This window comes from Ranitomeya variabilis, chromosome 3 (genome assembly GCF_051348905.1).
Source record: "Ranitomeya variabilis isolate aRanVar5 chromosome 3, aRanVar5.hap1, whole genome shotgun sequence".
NCBI lineage: Eukaryota > Metazoa > Chordata > Amphibia > Anura > Dendrobatidae > Ranitomeya > Ranitomeya variabilis.
In genome coordinates this window covers 67,548,150-67,568,185 of record NC_135234.1, presented here as the reverse complement: position 1 = coordinate 67,568,185, position 20,036 = coordinate 67,548,150, and positions in this window count along the sequence as shown.

Here is a 20,036-nt window from a genome sequence, read left to right as displayed (position 1 = left end):
CACACATCTCCACAGATGAATTAAAAAATATTTTTGCAAGGTTATATTTTTTTATAAATAAAATATTATAAGTTTGCTATCATCATAATCATAATGACTTGGAGAATCATGTTGCCAGGTCATTTTTACTGATTAGGAAAAGCCATAAAAATAACACAAAAAACAAAAACAGTGGGAGAATTTTTGGGAAGATTTTTTTCACCATTTTATCTTACTAGGATCTTGTAACCTCTTTTTCAGAACATTGTAGGATAACATAACTATGACTTAGCCCTCCAAAATTCAAGCCCTCATATGTCTCAGTAGATTGGAAAATAAAAAAGTTATTGGAAGTAGAGGAAAAAGAAGCAAATAAAAAAGAATGTCCGGGTCCTGAAAGGTTTATAAAATTGTCTGGGTTAACGGATAATTTGGGATTCATTGAGGTCTGAAACAGCAAGAACTGGGCTGCAGAGCTTCATTGGAAAGGTTAGAAGTGTATATGCTCAGCCAACGCTTTATTCATTGTTTATGGGATTGCCAGAGAAAGTTTAATACAGCACTGTGTATACCAGGTAAATACACTGCTCAAAAAATAAAGGGAACACTTATAAGAATATAACTCCAAGTAAATCAAACTTTTGTGAAATCAAACTGTCCACTTAGGAAGCAACACTGTTTGACAATCAATTTCACATGCTGTTGTGCAAATGGAATAGACAACAGATGGAAATTATTGGCAATTATCAAGACACACTCAATAAAGGAGTAGTTCTGCAGGTGGGGACCACAGACCACATCTCAGTACCAATGCTTTCTGACTGATGTTTTGGTCACTTTTGAAAGTTGGTTGCGCTTACACACTCGTGGTAGCATGACACAGACTCTACAACCCACACAAGTGGCTCAGGTAGTGCAGCTCATCCAGCATGGCACATCAATGCGAGCTGTGGCAAAAAGGTTTGCTGTGTCTGTCAGCGTAGTGTTCAGAGGCTGGAGGCGGTACCAGGAGACAGGCCAGTACACCAGGAGATGTGGAGGGGGCCATAGGAGGGCAGCAACCCAGCAGCAGGACCGCTACCTCAGCCTTTGTGCAAGGAGGAACAGGAGGAGCCCTGCAAAATGACCTCCAGCAAATGTGCATGTGTCTACACAAACGGTTAGAAACCGACTCCATGAGGATGGTCTGAGTGCCCAATGTCAACAGATTGGGGTTGTGCTCACAGCCCAACACCGTGCAGGATGCTTGGCATTTGCCACAGAACACCAGTTTTGGCAAATTTGCCACTGGCGCCCTGTGCTCCTTACAGATGAAAGCAGGTTCACATTGAGCACATGTGACAGACATGACACAGTCTGGAGAGCGATCTGTTGCCTGCAACATCCTTCAGTATGACCGGTTTGGCAGTGAGTCAGTAGTGGTGTGGGGTGGCATTTCTTTGGAGGGCCGCACAGCCCTCTATGTGCTTGCCAGAGGTAGCCTGACTGCCATTAAGTACCGAGATGAGATCCTCAGACCCCTTGTGAGACCATATGCTGGTTCAGTTGGCCCTGGGCTCCTCCGAATGCAGGACAATGCCAGACCTCATGTGGCTGGAGTGTGCCAGCAGTTCCTGCAAGATGAAGGCATTGAAGCTATGGACTGGCCTGCCCATTTCCCAGACCTGAGTCCGATTGAACACATCTGTGACATCATGTCTCGTACCATCCACCAACGTCACGTTGCACCACAAACTGTACAGGAGTTGGCGGATGTTTTAGTCCAAGTCTGGGAGGAGATCCCTCAGGAGCACATCCGCTGCCTCATCAGGAGCATGCCGAGGTATTGTATGGAGGTCATACAGGCACATGGAGGCCACACACACTACTGGGAATCATTTCCTTGTTGAGGCATTTCCACTGAAGCTGGATCAGCCTGTAACTTCATTTGCCACTTTGATTTTGAGCATCCAGACCTCCGTGGGATATTAGTTGTGATTTACATTGATAATTTTTAGGCTTTATTGTTCTCAACACATTCCACTATGTAATGAATAAAGATGTACAACTGGAATATTTCATTCAGTGATATCTACGATGTGGGATTTTAGTGTTCCCTTTATTTTTTTGAGCAGTGTAGTTAATGTGGGAATAACTTTAAGAGAAAGATGTTCTCTTTTTCCTTTTCTGTTTACAAATAGCAAGTAACAATTGTGAAGAATCTTCCAGAAAATGTTCCTATAATTTTTTAAAATCGTATTCAGATCTTGTAAATAGCTACAGCATATTCCAGATTATTTAGTTTCTGTCTAAAGCTACATGATTGAAGTTGCCATTTTTAGCCTCCAGCAGTAATAATAATAAAAAATAATGGCTGCAAGTTCCATATCTATAGGGCAACCAGCCATGGCTTTGGGTTTATTTAGAGAAGTGACTCTCTGACGATATGGCATGATGCAATATCATTCTTTTTGACAGCAATCATTTATTTGATAGCATGTCTTAACATTGGATGTGAATGCAGTTGCTGTACTAAATAATAGAATTGAGGAATTCATCAATTAGTAAAAAAAAAGAAAAAACATTTATATATATATATATGTTGCAAAATATATTGCGTTACACAATGATCCTACAGTTAATTGCACATTATGTGATAATAGTGTTAGAGTGATTCCTACTTTTAACACTATGTTACTTTTGAGATGATTAATTTATTAACATAACTGTATCTAGGTCTACTGTGACTTGGTCTTTATGCCACAAGATTTTAAATCTCCAGTATATACATAGGAGTTGTCCTAACCCTAGCATGTGTATTGGGGGCCTTCTAGGCCCCCATGCTTACTTTTTTGCTATTATCTGCAAAATTACTTAAGTTAGAATTTTGAAACTCCAGGTAATCCTCAAGTATGTCGATGTTGGTAATATCCAGTTGTTCATATAATTTTTTTCATAGGCATTTTGGTGTAACAATGCTTTTTTGGTGAAAACCACATCTGTACGGATTGGGGGCCTAGAAGGCCCCCATGTATTTTTTATCATGTTCTCAGTAGTGTTTGTGTGTCAAGTTACTTTATTTGTACTCAGTAATGCTGGTGGAGGGGCCAGGGTGTGGATAATGCCATATGAGGATGTCATGTGATTTTTGGAAGGAGTGATAAGGCCATGACATCATCTCAGGTCCTTCTGAACACAGTAATGAGCTGTGTAGAGAGTAATGAGGACAGTATACACTGTGAGCTAATTTTGAAAGACCTGTGATAAGATAAGATGTTGAGAGGAAGTCTGATTCAGTTTCAGTTTCTCTGATTCTAAAGGTACCTTCACACTAACCGACTTTGCAGCGATAACGACAGCGATCCGTGACGTTGCAGCGTCCTGGATAGAGATATCATTGTGTTTGACACGCAGCAGCGATCAGGATCCTGCTGTGATATCGCTGGTCGTTGGTTAAAGTTCAGAACTTTATTTGGTCGTCAGATCGCCGTGTATCGTTGTGTTTGACAGCAAAAGCAACGATACCAGCAATGTTTTACAATGGTAACCAGGGTAAATATCGGGTTACTAAGCGCAGGGCCGCGCTTAGTAACCCGATGTTTACCCTGGTTACCAGTGTAAAATTTAAAAAAACAAACAGTACATACTCACCTTCGCGTCCCCCGGCGTCCGCTTCCTGCACTGACTGAGCGCCGGCCGTAAAGTGAAAGCACAGCACAGCGGTGATGTCACCGCTCTGCTGTTAGGGCCGGCACTCACAGTCAGTGCAGGAAGCGGACGCCGGGGGCCGCGAAGGTGAGTATGTACTGTTTGTTTTTTTACATTTTACACTGGTAACCAGGGTAAACATCGGGTTACTAAGCGCGGCCCTGCGCTTAGCAACCCGATGTTTACCCTGGTTACCCGGGGACCTCGGCATCGTTGGTCGCTGGAGAGCTGTCTGTGTGACAGCTCTCCAGCGACCAAACAGCGACACTGCAGCGATCGGCATCGTTATCTGTATCGCTGCAGCGTCGCTTAGTGTGAAGGTACCTTAAGAAGCCTGCAAAGGGTAAAGCTATTGAGCTACAGACATCCAGAGAATTGTACACCACCTAAAAGAAAGTATAAAAGGTAAGAGCTGCTGAGGGTGAGAGGAGGGAGGGGGCACTTTACACTTACAGTGCGTCACACACAAGCAAAGAGTGGACAACCCTGATTCTGTTCATTGTTTTTTCTTTTAGTTTGCTAACATCTAGTCAGCAATGGCACACTCTTCCTCCAAGCGTCCGAGTGACCAAGAGATTGAAGCAATTGTGTTTCAAAGTGATGATGATGAAAGTGAACTATCTTTGTCTGATGAAGAATATCTGCCACCAGAGAATCAAACATCCTCAAGTGATTATTCTTCTGACGATGAAGAAGTGAATACAGTGGATCCTCAAGAAGTGACAAGTAGAACATCCAAAACAAATGTTTTTTGGGACAGTAATCCTACATTAGTCGGACGTACTCCAACACACAATATTGTGAGACAGGCTCAAGGAGCTGTGGGAACTCCCAGTTACTTTTCCCCTAAAGACGTATTCTGTACTTTTTTTTTCTGACAGTATTGCAGAAGAGGTCCTATTATGTTCAAACCTAGAAGGAAGACGTATCGCTCCTGCAAAAAATAAGTCCTGGAAAATCTAAATCAAAATATCTCAAAAGAGGAACTTTATGCATACATTGGACTTTTACTGCTGGCAGGGAGTCAAAAATCGTATGATGTTTCAATACGAGAATTATTTCTGGACCCACTTTCTGATTCACACTAGAAGGCGACAATGTCAGTGGACAGATATGTGGAAATTAGAAGAATCATTCGACTTGATGATAAGTGAACACGTGCATTGCGGTTTGAAACAGACAAATTAGCCCCTATCAGTTATATATGGAACATATTTATATTTATCAAAAATTGCACCAAACTTTACAATCCTAGTACTAATGTTACTGTAGATGTGCAACGTGTACCATTCAGAGGACTCTGCAAGTTCATACAATACATGCCCAGCAAGCCAGCCAAATATGGAATCAAAATCTTCTGGATGTGTGATTCTGCAAATTATTATGGCATAAATGGCGTAATCTACTGTGGCAAAGAGGTTGGTGCACCAGTACAGAAGGATCTGGGGTCTGAAATAGTCAAAACTCTTGCTGTTCCAATATTCAATTCAGGTAGAAACATTACCATGGACAATTATTTCACCAATGTTGAACTAGGCAATTTTCTGCTTCAAAAAGCTATTACACTTGTTGGTTCTATCAAGCCAAACCAACGAGAAATTCCAGAAGCACTGAAACACAATCGTCAGCGAGCACTTTATGAGAGTGTCTTTGGATTCAATAACAAAGCGACTTTGGTATCTTACAAAGCGAAGGAGAAATCAGTGATTTTACTCAGTACCATGCATCACAATTGCAGTATTGACAGCAATGACAGAAAATTAAAACCGGAAATCATCCTGCATTACAATAAAACAAAAGGAGTTGTAGACAAAATGGATGAGACGGTGGGAGAATATTTATGCAAGAGGCAAACAAAACGATGACCTGTAGTACTTTTTTCAAATATACTTGATGTAGCAGCCCTAAATTCATTCATCATTTATACAGAAACTCATCCAGAATTCCATGCACAGAGGAAGGACAGGAGACGCATATTCTTGAAGGACCTTTGTCATGAACTTGTAATGCCTCACATGATACAGTGAAGCGACGTGAAAGGCTTGCTAAAGCAAACTAAAGAAGCAATGAAACAGTGTGGCGTACAGTTTCAGAGGATTCCAGGGCCAGGAAAAAGAAAAAGAAAGCGCTGTTTCATGTGTCCAAGAAACATAGAAAGGAAAACTGAGAGATTTTGTTCAATTTGTAAGGAAAATGTCTGCAAAGAACATTCTTCCGAAAAAATAACTTGTCAAAATAGTTTGGAAGACTAATATAATAGAAAAGAAACATAATAGAAATGTAGCTGCAGCTAGTTTGGTATAGATTTCTATGCGTTTTTGTGCATTTTTTCATATGTTTGTGTGAAATTTTGAAAAAAAAATGTGTGTGTTTTCGTTGAAAAATTATAATTCAAATTTTGTTTACTAATCATATTTTATTTAGCAGTTTTAAAATAAACTTGTAAAAGTTATATAAGTGTGTTTTTCCATATGATTTGCATGGGGGCCTAAAAGGCCCCCAATACGTTAATATGAAGCTTTCTGATGTCACGCATACAAGGGTTAAAATGTTATGTTATTCGCCAGTCCAAAAGGAAAGTCAATCAAACTGAAATGTGCCAAATGAAAGGAAAAGTTACAGGCTGCCTCTCCTGTAAATCTACATCGACACAGGATATTTGAAAACTGCATCAGAAAAAACGAACAGTGACCTATTTGTCGGTAAGTACATATTAGTAGATCTTTCAGAGCAGAACTTTGTACCTATCTAGATAAATAAAAACAAGAAAACAAATAAAAATAATAATAGTGTTTAGTACCTTCATGACGAGGCAATTTTCCATCTTTGTGTGCCTGTTTTCACCTCCCCTTTCAAAAGCAATAACTTGTTTTCTTTTTCGACAAAGCCAAATAAGGTTTTTTATTAACAGGACTTGTATTTTTCAATGTATTTTTTCACAAATAATATACTGAAAAATGTGAAAAAATCAAAGTACTTTAACCCTATTCATGACAGAAGCTATTTTCGTTTTTAGTATTTTCATTTTTTGCTCCCTTTCTTCCCAGAGCCATAACTTTTTTATTTTTTAGGTCAATATGGCCATGTGAGGGCTTGCTTTTTTGTGGGACGAGTTGTACGTTTGAACGACATCATTGGTTTTAACATATCATGTACTGGAAATGGGAAAAAAATTCCAAGTAGGGTGAAATTTAAAAAAAGTTCAATCCCAAAGTTGTTTTTTGTTTTGCTTTTATACTATCTTCACTAAATGCTAAAACTGAACTGCAATTATGATTCTCCAGGTCATTACGAGTTCATAGACACCAAACATGTATGGGTTCTTTTTTTATCTAAGTGGTGAAAAAAATTGCAAACTTTGTTAAAAAAAAATGGCGCTATTTTCCGATACCCATAGCGTTTCCATTTTTCAAGATCTCGGGTTGGGTGAGAGCTTATTCTTGCTAACCAAGCTGACATTTTTACTGATACCATTTTGGTGCAGATATGATCTTTTGATCGCCACTTATTGTATTTTAATGCAATGTCGCGGAGACCAAAAAAAATGTAATTCTGGCATTTTGACCTTTTTAATCGCTATGTCATTTAGCGATCAGGTTAATACTTCTTTTATTGATAGATCAGGCGATTCTGAACACAGCAATACTAAATATGTGTATGTTTGATTTTTTTGTTTTATTTTGAATGGGGCGAAAGGGAGTTGATTTGAACTTTTATTTATTTTTTTTTTTTTAATATTGTTAAAAACATTTTTTTTACTTTTGGCATGCTTCAATAGTTTTCATGGGAGACTAAAAGCTGCCTATCGGCTCTGCTACATACAGACAATGATCAGATCACCTGTATATAGCAGAGCTACTGACTTGCTATGAGCGCCAACCACTAGGTCTTTGCTGGAGACCTCTGGTTGTCATGCCAACCCATCGGCGACCCGCAGTCATGTAACACGGGTGCCAATGGACGGGATTTCCGGCATGATTGCCAGAAGCGCGTGTTAAATGCTGCAGTCAGAGTTTGACAGTGGCATTTAACTGGTTAACACCTGCGGGTGGATCGCGATTCCACCCGCGGCTGTTCCGGGCACATTTCAGCTGTTCAAAACAGCTGACATGTGCCGAAAAAGATGTGGGCTCAGTGCCAGAGCCCACATCAAAGGGATAGTGTCCAACATTCCCTTTATGCTCGATGTCGGGAAGGAGTTAAAATGCAAAAAAAAGCCCCGTAAGGCTATGTTCACACGTTGCGTTTTTGCTGCTTCTTTTTTTTTGCTGCATTTTTATGCAAATTTTTTACCAACAAAGCCTTTCAGATTTCAGAAATCTCATGCACACACATTGGTTTTATTTTACTGACTGATTTGGGAAAACTGCAGAGTTTTTCAAAAATTGCAGCCTGTAACTTTTTTCAGCTGTGAGGCAGTGACTGGTGTTATATGTGAGGGTTGCAATGTGTTGCCCAGGATGTACACAGAAGCATATTGAGGTCGCTGGAGTGCATTGCAGTCACAGGTATAGCTATAATTGTTGGTCTTGGGAAACCTATTTGTCCAAGGGAGATTTAAGAAAGCCTGCCATGGGCATTTATTTTTGAAGCAGACCACAGTATGGTAGTGGGGCGGTCCGCTTCCCTCCCAGCAAGGTCTTCCAAGCGGCCTATGGCCACTGGTTCCTTGTACAAAAGCTGCAGCAGAGGGTTGGGTGTGCCAGTTTTGGTTTACAAGCGTGCAGAGCAGAAGGCTCTGCAGAGCTCAGTCTGTGTAAAGCAACATGGAGCCAAGCAGAGCCAAAAGGCCTGGCACCACTCAGCGCACACGGCGGTGCAGTTACCCATGGCAACGGGACTCGGTTGAGGGCGGTCATTTTTTCCCGGCTGTGACCCGGAGGATATCTTTTGAGTTCCAGTTGTAAGTTTTGTTTGGACATTAAAAAACATTTGTTTTGAACTTTACTGTTTTCAATCCCTGTTTGTCACCCTGCACCAACCCCGCTGCACTAAATAGCGTTTTTTCTGCTTACTTGCAGCTTTTTTTTCACCCATAGGAAACAGTGGACAGTTAAAAAATGCAGCAAAACTGGGTTATAAGTTTTTGCTAAAAAAAACAAATGAAGTTAAATCAGGCTTTTTTAAGGAAACTAAATAGTATCAACATGCACAGGAGACAACAAAAACGCTGCAAAAAAACTCAGAAGAACCTAGTTTTTTGAAAAACCTTCTTTACTTCCAAGAGAGGAGATTTTGCCTGCGGAACAAAAGCAGCAAAAACGCAGCATGTCAACATAGCCTATTTCTGTCATTGCTTTTCTGGGTTAAATGTGTAGAGTATTTATTGATGAATTGAGGATTTTATTAAATATCTAAATATATATATATATATATATATATACACTCACTGGCCACTTTATTAGGTACACCTGTCCAACTTCTTGTTAACACTTAATTTCTAATCAGCCAATCACATGGCGGCAACTCAGTGCATTTAGGCATGTAGACATGGTCAAGACAATCTCCTGCAGTTCAAACCGAGCATCAGTATGGGGAAGAAAGGTGATTTGAGTGCCTTTGAACGTGGCATGGTTGTTGGTGCCAGAAGGGCTGGTCTGAGTATTTCAGAAACTGCTGATCTACTGGGATTTTCACGCACAACCATCTCTAGGGTTTACAGAGAATGGTCCGAAAAAGAAAAAAAATCCAGTGAGCGGCAGTTCTGTGGGCGGAAATGCCTTGTTGATGCCAGAGGTCAGAGGAGAATGGGCAGACTGGTTCGAGCTGATAGAAAGGCAACAGTGACTCAAATCACCACCCGTTACAACCAAGGTAGGCCTAAGAGCATCTCTGAACGCACAGTGCATCGAACTTTGAGGCAGTTGGGCTACAGCAGCAGAAGACCACACCGGGTACCACTCCTTTCAGCTAAGAACAGGAAACTGAGGCTACAATTTGTACAAGCTCATCGAAATTGGACAGTACAAGATTGGAAAAACGTTGCTTGGTCTGATGAGTCTCGATTTCTGCTGCGACATTCGGATGGTAGGGTCAGAATTTGGCGTAAACAACATGAAAGCATGGATCCATCCTGCCTTGTATGGAGCATCTTTGGGATGTGCAGCCGACAAATCTGCGGCAACTGTGTGAAGCCATCATGTCAATATGGACCAAAATCTCTGAGGAATGCTTCCAGCACCTTGTTGAATCTATGCCACGAAGAATTGAGGCAGTTCTGAAGGCAAAAGGGGTCCAACCCGTTACTAGCATGGTGTACCTAATAAAGTGGCCGGTGAGTGTATATATATATACAGCTGTGCTCAAAAGTTTACATACCCCGGCCGAATTTTTGCTTTCTTGGCCTTTTTTCAAAGAATATGAATGATAACACCAAAACTTTTTCTCCACTCCTGGTTAGTGGTTGAGTAAAGCCATCTATTGCCAAACTACTGTGTTTTCTCTTTTTAAATCATAATGACAACCCAAAAACATGTAAATGACCCTGATCAAAAGTTCACACACCTCATTTCTTAATACCGTGTATGCCCCCTCTAACATCATTTACAGTTTGAAGTCTTTTGTGGTAGTTGTGGATGAGGTTTTTTATTTTCTCACATGGTAAAGCTGTTCACTCTTCTTGGCAAAAAGCCTCCAGTTCCTGTAAATTCCTGGGCTGTCTAGCATGAACTGCCTACTTGAGATCTCCCAAGAATTGCTCAATGATATTGACTTTGGGAGACTGAGATGGCCACTCCAGAGCCTTTACTTTATTCTGCAGTAGCCAAAGACAGGTTGACTTGGTCTTGTGTTTTGGATCATTGTCATGTTGGAACGTCAAAGTACTTCCCATGCTCAGCTTCTGGGCTGATGAGTGAAAATTTTCCTCCAGTATTTGCTGATAACGTGCTGCAGTAACAGGGGCCATGGTGATAGTCGTGCCAAGGGACTTCTGTACTTTCATCGTCCCCCGACGCCCTGCTGCATTATTAAAATGTCCATTTTGTGATGTGGTGTGTGTGTCACGTATTTCACCCATCTGTGGGTCAGAATTCTTCACAGCATGCAGGGCTGTAATCTGTTGCAGACACACACAAATGTTCTCAAAGTCCAAGTTCATTTTCAATAAAACTTTACTTAACTCATGCATCTTCAAAAGACATAATAACTTCTCCTACTAAGTTCTCCCTGATCTCTCCTGTCAGCATAACCTCTGGCAACATGGTATCCAGTCCCGCAAATCCCTGGGTGATCAAGCTAGCTTATTCTAGGTGCTCCCCGTCCACTTTCCCCATCTTGGGTGAAAATTCAGGTTGCCACTGCAAATCCTGGTCGGACCGTAAGTTCCGGACATCACAGAAGTTACCCCACATTCTAGCCACTGATCCTTTCAGGCTGCCTAGATCCACTTGTGCCCCGCAATCTTTCATTCTTCAGAACTCTCCTTTCCAGTTCTTCTTGTCTCTTTCTCTTTCTCTGAACAACAACTACTGACTTCTTTCTAGAACAATTCTCACAGACTCATTCCTCTCACAACCTGACACCTCTGCTCAACTCTACTAACTGAAATAACCGTCACTACACTGGCCCCTCCCCCTTCTTCAACTGTCACAACTCCTGCTGAAACCAGTTCTTATGTCAACCTAATATCTAACTCCACTGTCCTAAGTCCTACATAACCCAGACTGAACACTAAACCTATCTGTATCACTACATATCCCTACCTTTATCCCTTACACCTAGAGACATATAAACATTACTTGCACAATGTATAAACACAAGTACGTTGGTCAGCACACTAAAATAAAATCAAATGCTACCATATTACACGGTACACATATTAAAACATACAAATCGTACCTGGTTTTCAGGTATGCACAAGAATACAGGGCCCAAACCAGTTGCTTGCACACCCCTTACACTGCATTCTTCTTTCCTTCAACTTTTACCAAGTTTCCTGTGCCTTTGTAGCTCACACATCCCCAAAACATCAGTGATCCACCTCCGTGCTTTACAGTAGAAATAGTGTTCATTTCTTCATAGGCGTTGTTGATCTCTTTCCAAATGTAATGTTAATAGTTGTGGCCAAAAAATTCAAGTTTGATCTCATCACTCCAAATTACCTTGTCCCAGAAGTTTTGAGGCTTGTCTCTGTGCTGTTTTGAGTATTGTAGTTGAGATACTTTGTGGCATTTGCGCAGTAAAGGTTTTCTTCTGGCGACTCGACCATGAAGCCCATTTTTCTGCAAGTGCCTGTTTATTGTGCATCTTGAAACAGCCACACCGCTAGTTTTCTGAGAGTCCTGTTTGTGGGTTTTTCTTTGCATCCCAAACAATTTTCCTGGCAGTTGTGAATGACATTTTTGCTGGTCTACCTGACAATGGTTTTGTTTTTACAGAGCCCCAGATTTTCCATTTGTTAATCAGTTGGAATGCTGCTGACTGGCATTATCAATTCCTTGGATATCTTTTTGTATCCCTTTCCTGCATTATACAGTTCAACTACATTTTCCCATAGATCTGTTGATAATTCTTTTGCTTTCCCCATGACCCACAATCCAGAAATGTCAGTGGCTGGATAAAAGATGCAAGAGTCTGTCTGGATCCCAGAAACTCACTCAGCTTTTATGCACACACACTGATTACAAGCAAACAGGACACAGGTGAGGATGATACCTTTTGTAGCCATTCAAACACCTTTGTGTCAACTTCTGTGCATATTATCAGGTCAAACTCACCAGGGTATGTGAACTTTTGATCAGTGTCAGTCGGATGTTTTGGATTGTCATTATGATTTAAAAAGAGAAAACATATTAGTTTGACAATAAATGGCTTCACCCATCCACTAACCATGAGTGGAGAAAAAGTTTTCGTGTTATCATTCATATTCTCTTAAGGCCAAGAAAGCAAACATTCTGCTGGGGTATGTAAACTTTTGAGCACAACTGTACATTTATGAGAGAGCGCGATGAATATATTTTAGTGGTTAAAAACATTTATATATATGTTTATACACTTAATATGAATATTGACAGTGGGGTTAGAGTCTGGCTGATTGAGTCTGTGGACAGGAGTCTTTTTTAAAGGTGACTATGCGTTAATGAAGGTAACAAGATAATTAGGAGCATCTAATTGGTCTGTAGGAGCCAGAAATCTTAACCCCTTTACCCCCAAGGGTGGTTTGCACGTTAATGAATGGGCCAATTTTTACAATTCTGACCAATGTCCCTTTATGAGGTTATAACTCTGGAACGCTTCAATGAATCCTAGTGATTCTGACACTGTTTTCTCATGACATATTGTACTTCATTATAGTGGTAACATTTCTTTGATATTACCTGCGTTTATTTGTGAAAAAAATGGAAATTTGGCAAATAATTGGAAAATTTCACAATTTTTCAAATTTGAATTTTTATGCCCTTAAATCACAAAGTTATGTCACACAAAATACTTAATAAGTAACATTTCCCACATATTTACTTTACATCAGCACAATTTTGGTACCAAAGTTTTTTTTTTGTTAGGGAGTAATAAGGGTTAAAATTTGACCACCAATTTCTCATTTTTACAACATCATTTTTTTAAGGACTACATCATATTTGAAGTCACTTTGAGGGGTCTATATGATAGAAAATACCCAAGTGTGACACCATTCTAAAAACTGAACCCCTCAAGGTATTCAAAACCACATTCAAGAAGTTTATTTACCCTTCAGGTATTTCACAGGAATTTTTGGAATGTTTAAAAAAAAAAATGAACATTTAACTTTTTTTCACAAAAAATTTACTCTAGCTTCAATTTGTTTTATTTTACAAAGGGTAACAGGAGATATTGGACCACAAAAGTTGTTGTACAATTTGTTCTGAGTACACTGAAACCTCATATGTGGGGTAAACCACTGTTTGGGCGCATGGCAGAGCTAGGAAGGGAAGGAGCACCGTTTGACTTTTCAATGCAAAAATGACTGGAATTGAGATGGGACGCCATGTAGCGTTTGGAGAGCCCCGGATGTGCATAAACATTGAAACCCCCCACAAATGACACCAATTTAGAAAGCAGACCCCCTAAGGAACTTATCTAGATGTGTGGTGAGCACTTTGACCCACCAAGTTCTTCACAGAATTTTATAATGTAGAGCTGTAAAAATAAAAAATCATATTTTTTCGCAAAAATGATATTTTTGCCCCCAATTTTTTATTTTCCCAAGGGTAAAAGAAGAAATTGGACCCCAAAAGTTGTTTTGCAATTTGTCCTGAGTACGCTGATACCCCATATGTGGGAGTAAACCACTGTTTGGGAGCATGGCAGAGCTCAGAAGGGAAGGAGCACCGTTTGACTTTTCAATGCAAAATTGACTGGAATTGAGATGGGACGTCATGTCGCGTTTGGAGAGCCCCTGATGTGCCTAAACATTGAAACCCCCCACAAGTGACAACATTTTGGAAAGTAGACCCCTAAGAAACGTATCTGGATGTGTGGTGAGCACTTTCAAACCCCAAGTGTTTCACTACAGTTTATAACGCAGAGCCGTGAAAATAAAAATTCTTTTTTTTTCACAAAAATTATTTTTTAGCCCCCAGTTTTGTATTTTCCCAAGGGTAACAGGAGATATTGGACCCCAAAAGTTGTTGTCCAATTTATCCTGAGTATGCTGATACCCCATATGTGGAAGAAAACTACTGTTTGGGCAAATAGCAGAGCTCAGAAGGGAAGGAGTGCCGTTTGGAATGCAGACTTAGATGCTATGGTCTACAGGCGTCAGATTGTGTTTGCAGAGCCCCTAATGTACTTACACAGTAGAAACCCCCCACAAGTACCCCATATTGGAAACTAGACCCCCAAAGAACTTATCTAGATGTGTTGTGAGAACTTTGAACCCCCAAGTGTTTCAATGCAGTTTATAACGCAGAGACGTGAAGATTAGTGTTGAGCATTCCGATACCGCAAGTATCGGGTATCGGCCGATACTTGCGGTATCGGAATTCCGATACCGAGATCCGATACTTTTGTGGTATCGGGAATCGGAATCGGAAGTTCCCAGTGTATGGTTCCCAGGGACTGAAGGAGAGGAAACTCTCCTTCAGGCCCTGGGATCCATATCCATGTAAAAAATAAAGAATTAAAATAAAAAATATTGGTATACTCACCTCTTCGGAGGCCCCTGGACATCACCGCTGGTAACCGGCAGCCTGCTTTGCTTAAAATGAGCGCGTTCAGCACCTTCCATGACGTCACGGCTTCTGATTGGTCGCGTGCCGCTCATGTGACCGCCACGCGACCAATCACAAGCCGTGACGTAATTCTCAGGTCCTAAATTCCTAGAATTCGGAATTTAGGACCTGAGAATGACGTCACGGCTTGTGATTGGTCGCGTGGCGGTCACATGAGCGGCACACAACCAATCAGAAGTCGTGACATCATGGAAGGCCCTAAACGCGCTCAATTTAAGCAAAGAAGGCTGCCGGTTACCAGCGGTGATGTCCAGGGGCCTCCGGAGAGGTGAGTATATCAATATTTTTTATTTTAATTCTTTATTTTACACAGTAATATGGATCCCAGGGCCTGAAGGAGAGTTTCCTCTCCTTCAGACCCTGGGAACCATCAGGATACCTTCCGATACTTGGTGTCCCATTGACTTGTATTGGTATCGGGTATCGGTATCGGCGATATCCGATACTTTTCGGGTATCGGCCGATACTATCCGATACCGATACTTTCAAGTATCGGACGGTATCGCTCAACACTAGTGAACATAAAAAAAATTTTTTCCCAAAAATTATTTTTTAGCCCCCAGTTTTGTATTTTCCCAAGGGTAACAGGAGAAATTGGACCCAAAAGTTGTTGTGCAATTTGTCCTGAATACGCTGGTTCCCCATATGTGGGGGGAACCACTGTTTGGGCGCATGGCAGAGCTCGGAAGGGAAGGAGTGCTATTTGGAATGCAGACTTAGATGGAATGGTCTGCAGGCGTCACATTACATTTGCAGAGCCCCTGATGTACCTAAACAGTAGAACCCCCCCACAGGTGACCCCATATTGGAAACTATACCCCCAAAGGAACTTATCTAGATGTGTTGTGAGAACTTTAAACCCCCAAGTGTTTCAATGCAGTTTATAACGCAGAGCCGTGAAGATAAAAAAAATTTCCACAAAAATTATTTTTTAGCCCCCAGTTTTGTATTTTCTCAAGGGTAACAGGAGAAATTAGACCTCAAAAGTTGTTGTGCAATTTGTCCTGAATACGCTGGTACCCCATATGTGGGGAGAACCACCGTTTTGGCGCATGGCAGAGCTCGGAAGGGAAGGAGCACTGTTTTACTTTTTCAACGCAGAAAAATTGAGATCAGATGCCATGTCACATTTGGAGAGCCTCTAATGTTCCTAAACAGTGGAAACTCCCCAATTCTAACTGAATCCCTAACCCAAACACACCGCTAACCCTAATGCCAACCCTAACCATAACCCTAACCCGAACATGCCCCTAACCCGAACATGCCCCTAACCCTAATCCCAACCACACCCCTAACCCAACACACCCCTAACCCTAATCCCAACTCTAACCACATCCTCCTACTCCAACACCCCCTAACCCTAATCCCAACCATAACCCTAACCACACCCCTAACCCTGACACACCCCTAACCCTAATCCCAACCATAAATGTAATCCAAACCCTAACCCTAACTTTAGCCCCAACCCTAACCCTAAATTTAAACCCAACCCTAACTTTAGCCCCAACCCTAACCCTAACTGTATCCCTAACCCTACTCCTAACTGTAGCCCCAACCCTAACTGTAGCCCCAACCCTAACTTTAGCCCCAACCCTAACCCTAACTGTAGCCCCAACCCTAACTGTAGCCCCAACTCTAACTTTAGCCCTAACCCTAACTTTAGCCCCAACCCTAACGGGAAAATGGAAATATATATTTTTTAAATTTTATTATATTTCCCTAACTAAGGGGGTGATGAAGGGGTTTTTTATTTACTTTTATAGCTGTTTTTTTAGTGGCTTTTTTTGATTGGCAGCTGTCTCACATTAAAAGACGCTTTTTATTGCAAAAAATAGTTTTTGCGTCTCCACATTTCGAGAGCTATAATTTTTCCATATTTTGGTCCACAGAGTTATGTGAGGTCTTGTTTTGACATTTTTATTGGTACCATTTCCGGGCATGTGACATTTTTTGATCGCTTTTATTCCGATTTTTGTGAGGCAGAATGAAAAAAACCCAGCAATTTGTGAATTTCTTTTGGGGGGGCCGTTTATACCATTTCACGTTTGATAAAATTGATGAAGCAGTTTTATTCTTCCGGTCAGTACGATTACAGCGATAGATACCTCATTCATATCATTTTTTTATGTTTTGGCACTTTTATAGGATAAAATCTATTTTATATCAAAACAATTATTGTTGCATCGCTTTATTCTGAGGACTATAACTTTTTTTTTGCTGATGATGCTGTATGGCGGCTCGTTTTGTGCGGCACAAGATGTCGTTTTCAAGGGTACCATGTTTATTTATATCCGTCTTTTTGATCACGTGTTATTTCAATTTTTGTTTGGCAGTATGATAATAAAGCGTTGTTTTTTGCCTTTTTTATGGTGATCACTGAAGGGGTTAACTAGTGGGACAGTTTTATATGTGACTTTTATTGTTTTTTTTATTTAGATTAAAAAATGTATTTATTGGAACAATATTTTTTTTTTCCATATTTAGGATTTTTTTTTTTACACATGTAAATATATATTTTTTTACTTTGTCCCGGGGGGGACATCATGGTAAAGTGTCAGATTGCTGATGCAGATCAGCGATCTGACAGGCACTGCAGGAGGCTTGCAAGCGCTTGCCTGCTCAGAGCAGGCGCTTGCAAGTCACCTCCCTGCAGGACCCGGAAGGAGCCCCGTGGCCATTTTGGATCCGGGGCCTGCAGGGAGGAGGAGGTAGGAGACCCTCGGAACAACGCGATCACATCGTGTTGCTCGGAGGGTCTCAGGAAAGTACGCAGGGAGCCCCCTCTCTGCGAGATGCTTCCCTATGCTGCTGGAATGCTGCGATCATGTTTGCGGTAGGATTTGAACCACGCTTCGCTGATTGGTCGCGCCCAGCCGCGACCAATCAACGATATTGGCGCTTTATTATAGTATTACAGTGTAATGTGAAAATTACATTTTCCTACTGCCGGGACTTCATAGAAGATCTCACATGTCAGACATAAGGATCTTCTTTTGGAACTCAATTGCTTTGGCAGCCAATTGTCACTCGGCATTTATATGGTGGGTGTCAAGCTGCATGTAGCTGGCCCATCTCCCTAGTCCATTCCAGTGATAGTGAATGGCTGCTGTTCATGTGCGGTAGACATTGTATGCAGTTTAATAAAGGAAAAATATTTCTATTTTTTTCATTTGAAAAAATATGTGTTTATGAATACAATTTAAGTTTGGTACAATTTTTTTTTCCAGTTCTTCCATGACTGTACAAAATTACTTGCTCTTTTGTTAGCACATAACTTGTTTGCACCTAGCACACCCTGACACTTGGGTTTGCTTTATCTCTGCATTCTGCATCAGATTATTTGTGTGCACTGAGATGAAGGTAATGGCCCTTTTTAATATTATTATTTTATATAACATGACAATAAAATTAATATACAAATTGTATTCTGCAAGTTTGGAAGATTTCATGAAAGAGTTCAAGTGCAAGTAAAGAAAGAACTGTAATTATTTTCTCTGATTTCTGAAAACTGATTGCTTATAGTACTTGTAGAATAGTGACAGTATTGTATGTGGATAAATCATTAACAAGAAACAGGAATGAAAAAAAAACATTTATTTTTTTCCTTAGATTTTAGAAACATGATTGAAACTCAATAATATCACCTTGGTTACTTTGTATTTATTAAAATATTTTTAAACCCTTAAGGAAAGCTATGTTGGACCTTAAGGAAACAAGTTATTTATTTTTTGAATCACTATATTTCAAGAGTTACAGATTTAATATTGCTGTTGATGTAGCCATATTATTGCTTTTTTGTCAGGCGAGTTGCATTTTTTAATGCTATACAGTATATGATGTTTGGCAAAATTGTTATTATTTGTTTGGTAGTGTTTTTATTTACAGTGTTCAAAACGTAGGCAAAAATAACGTTAGCTTCATTTTTTGACTGGTACGATTATGGCGATGCCACATTTTTGTAGGTCATTTTTACGTTTTCTTGCTTTAGTGTAATGAAATCCTCTAAAATCCAGGGTTGTGAGTTTTTTTAATAATACAATTTTAGGAAACATATAATGTGTTTCTGCACTGTTTTGGGTTTAATTTGTTGACTGTGTTCTCCATGAAGTAAAAATGATAGGTTGACTTCATTTTATGGGTTAGAGCATTTTTAAAATTACTGTAATGCAATAAAATTCATAAAATAATCGCTTTTGTATCACCACATTCTGGGAGATATAACTTTTTTGCCTTATTGCATTGAGAAAGCTGTGTGAGGGTCAGACCATTGTTGGTCTTCCCCTGCTGCCATGGCAGAAAAAGTGAGTCCCTCTCTATAACTACTTACCATTTAAATTAATGTGTCATTAATTACAGTAGGATATAAAGGTTTAAACTGCGGGAATCAGTTCTCCGATCCAATCCATAGAGTTTTAAATGAAGCTTTCCCATGTATGTCAGTCAAGCTTGTTGCTTCAATTTCAAAGGTATGGTTTTTGGCTCCAATTCTTACATAAAGACCACTTCTGTTTAAACGTCTCCAAACATTCCATGAGTGGAGCTGTTTCCTCCTTATTGCTGCCAGTTCTGAACTGATAGCACTCCAGAACATCTTCTGATTTCAAAGAGAAGCAAGCATAATATGTCTTTTCATCTGCTTTACTGTTTTCTTGGCCGACTACTGCATTTATAGTCCTAAAAATTGTCCATTTCTTGATGTCCTGCTGCAAAACACAGTGAAATACGTCATCATGCAGTAAAATCGTGGATGAATCGGCTTGTCTCCATTTCATATTCTGCAGCAGGACAACAACTCCAAATATGCAGACAATGCCATTATTAGCTTCAGTGTAATGAAGAATGAGGATTCCTGGAAGTGATGATAAGTCAGTCTGGGATTCCATATAGGGAAAGAAGTGTGACGCTAGTCACTACTCGCAGACAAGCCGTTAGGCAGGGTGTTCAAATGTTCTGGGGTCAGATACCAAAAAAGCACATTGCAAACTAAACGGAAAAGACAAATGAACAGTAATGTACCAGGAAGATAGTGGATCAGAGCAAAGGGGCTAGGCAAAGAGATGGTCAGAATGAGTTCCAAGGACAGGCAGCAGTAGATCAACAAACAGAGCACACAAACACAAGGCAAACATGCACCACCAAGCAAGTGCTATGATTGGCAGA